This window comes from Sciurus vulgaris (assembly GCF_902686455.1).
Source record: "Sciurus vulgaris genome assembly, chromosome: 6".
NCBI classification, from domain to species: domain Eukaryota; kingdom Metazoa; phylum Chordata; class Mammalia; order Rodentia; family Sciuridae; genus Sciurus; species Sciurus vulgaris.
The window spans coordinates 85,983,178-85,986,504 of record NC_136466.1 but is presented as its reverse complement, the minus strand read 5'-3'; the positions used below and the strand labels follow the sequence as shown (position 1 = coordinate 85,986,504).

The 3,327-nt window shown below is 47.5% G+C and overlaps 1 pseudogene across 1 annotated transcript; it reads left to right on the top strand.

Moving 5' to 3' along the window:
- The first annotated feature begins 352 nt into the window (after positions 1-352).
- Positions 353-2,050, top strand: LOC306663443 (dual specificity testis-specific protein kinase 2-like; annotated as a pseudogene). Its single transcript has one exon. The product of its transcript is annotated as a dual specificity testis-specific protein kinase 2-like (transcript).
- The last annotated feature ends 1,277 nt before the right edge of the window (positions 2,051-3,327 follow it).

Here is a 3,327-nt window from a genome sequence, read left to right as displayed (position 1 = left end):
AGCTGCCCTCTGGGTCTCGTTTTATGGATCGTCCTGGCCCCGCCAAATAGGTGGGGGTAGATGCTCCGAATGCGGGGCCATGGCAGCAGCCTTCTGTTCCTCCTTGCCCAGCGTAGCAGAATGGCCTGCAACTGTGCCCAGGACCCCTACCACCTCCGCAGGGTAAGAAGCCACTGCCTTGAAGGAGCTGTGAGGATTCCTGTGCTCTGTCTTGGCTGCCTTCTGCTCCCACCTGCAGCAGGTGCCCTCTGGCTGCTCAGTCCGCCTCAGAGTCAAATTGGAAGAGAAGTAAAATTCAACAAACACTATGTATGGCGTTCTTTCTTAACAGAAGAAAGGGATTGTTGAGACTATGGATTGGAGCAAATGGAATTCAGTTGTAGGATTTCCCCCACATGTGGAACGTCTTGAAGACTTTGAAGGTGATGATGGAGAAGATGGAACCTTGATTCAGGTGGGATGAGTTTGACCATCCTCATACAGAGCTCTTATAAGTGCTTTTTCCAGATTCACACGTTTGGATGACTTCACCTGGGAAAAAAATAGGGTCTAGTTTTTTTCTGTGAAGTGTTCAAGCTGTGCCACCAGGCTTCTGGTCAGCTGATGGCTCTTAAGATGAACACATTAAGTAGTAACTGGGTAAATATGCTGGAAAAGTACAGCTCATGAATAGACTTTCCCACCCCAACATTCTTAGGTACTTGGGGGTATGTGTACATCAAGGAAAACTGCATGCACTCACAGAGTATATCAACTCTGGGAACCTGAAACAGTTGGTAGACAGTGACCACATTTGCCCTGGACTGTGAAGGTGAAACTGGCCTGTGACATAGCAGTGGGCCTCAGCTACCTTCACTTCAAAGCATTTTCCATGGGGACCTCACATGAAAAACTGAGTGATAAAGAGATGAGAATGGTTATTCTGCAGTGGTGACTGGCTTTGGCTTAGTTGAGAAGATCCCTGGTGCCAGTATGGGGAGTGAGGAGCTGGTTGTGGGGGTTCACCCTTCTGGATGGCACCTGAGTTCTCCCCGATGAGCCCTTAATTATAAGCAGACGTGTTCTCTTATGGAATCATTCTCTAAAAATCATCACCCACATCCAGGCTGATCCAGACTCTCTTCCCCCGCACAGAGAATTTCAGGCTGAACTATGATGCTTTCCAGCACATTGGGGGAGACTGTCCCTCAGACTTCTCTGCAACTCACCTTCAACTGCTGTAATATGGACCCAAACTGCATCCTCCTTTGTGGAGAATGAGAAGACCCTGGAGGAAATTATAATCCACTTACAGGAAAAAGAGATGGAAAGGGATAAGAAGAGGCTGCAGCCCACAGCAAAGGGACTCTTAGAGAAAGTACCTGCAGAGAAGCAGCTGAGCTCGCTGGATGACAAGATTCCCCACAAGTCACCATGTCTAGACGTACTATCTGGCTGCCTCGAAGACATTCAGACATCTTTTCCTGTAAACTCCCACATACAACTGTGTCGTGGACCCGTACTAAGGACCACCAAGAGATGGTGCTAACCCACACCCCAAAAGTCAGCCCCTTTCAGTCTTGTCAGGACCTCAAAGGTGGCAAGGTCAAGCTCTTTGACCTACCAGCAAGTCTGGTCATCTCCCTGGTATTTGACCTGGATGCCCCAGGCCCTAGAACTACACCCCTGGCTGACTGGCAGGAGCCCATGGCCCCACCTGCTCACCCATGTGTTCTTTGCCTGATTCACCAGAGTTCTTGCATCAAGAGGCCTGTCCATTCATGTGCCACAAAGAATCTCTATCTGGCCCCCTCCACCACTCAGTAGTCTCAAGGTACAAGGTAAGAGAGATCCTACCATTCGGGTAGCTGCATCAGCCCATGAGGCCATGGACTGCTTTAATTCCCAAGAAGAAAATGGTTTTGGGCCCAAGCCCCAGGAGACAAGCCCATGTTGCAGAAATGCCTCTGAGGAAAGGAAGGTAGAAGAAGTCAGGCCAAGAAACTTGACTGCAGTCCCCTACTTTGCCTCGAGCATCGGCCTGCAAATACAGGGAGAACAGAATGAGTGAGGGGTATTCGCCCCTGCCTCACCTTGGGGATGGACCTTCAGCTGAAGCCAGAGGGAGCACTTGGTGCACAACCTTGGAGCCTATGGAGCAGGAGGGCTAGGTCAAGCCAGGATCAGCTTTTGGGTTCCCAATACCTAATGACTGACTGAGAGGGAAAGCAGCACTGAGAGGCTTCCTAGTCAGGGCCAAGTGCTGACAACTAAGCTTCTGAAATCCAGCAACGAGCTCTAGATCCCACCTGACCCAAGTATGCTTCCCCAGGAAGAACCAGAGAACTCCTACATCTAGGTTGAGCTGGCAGTGCTATTACCCTGGTCCTCTTCCATCCCAAGCCTCTGCTGCACTTTTTGGGGGGCATATAAGCTACTGGAAGGAACTTGGAGCTAACCAGGAGGTGATAAAGGGCTGAAGACTGTATGTTAAGACACTTGAATAATTGCTGTTTGCACTTACTGCATGGTCAGACCACATCACTACATTTATATGCAAGGGGAGAGCAAGGCAGCATGCATGGTGGTCATGGCTCTTAGCGAACCCATTCAAAGAACTTTTCCAGTTGATTAATCTATTATTTACCAAGTTTCCAGTTGATTAATCATATTTACCAAGGAGTCTTAATGTTCTGCCTCATTAAGACTTTAAACCCAATTCACCATAGCCAGATTGTGGAACCAACCTAGATGCCCTTCAGTGATGAATGGATAAAGAACTGTGGCATATATATACAATGGAATATTACTCTGCCATGAAGAATGATAAAATTATGGCAAATGAATGCCATAATTGCAGGCAAATGGATGAAATTGGAAAATATCATGCTAAGTGAGATAAGCCAATCTCAAAAAACTAAAGGACAAATGATCTCGCTGATAAGCAGATGAGGACATATAATGGGGGGTAGGAGGGGTTAGGGTTAGGGTTAGGGTTAGGGTTAGGGATAAGGAGGGTGGTAAGAATGGAGGAAGGAAGGACTGTATAGAGGGAAAAGAGGGGTGGAAGGGGGTGGGAGGAGTGGGGGGGAGGGAAAAAAATAACAGAATGAATCAACACATTACCCTATGTAAATTTATGATTTTTAATAATAAAAAAAAAAGACTTTAAACCTTGTGGTTGGGAGTGGGGCTGGTTTTGTAGGCCCTAGGCCTGCTCTATGTTATCTATAGGTGATAACACCCAGTTGGTTAAATGGTTTATACTTGGGCTAATTTTTTCCCTTCCTGCAATAGCTGAGCTTTGGGAACAGTCTGTCCTTACAGAGCTGCAATAAGAAATAACCA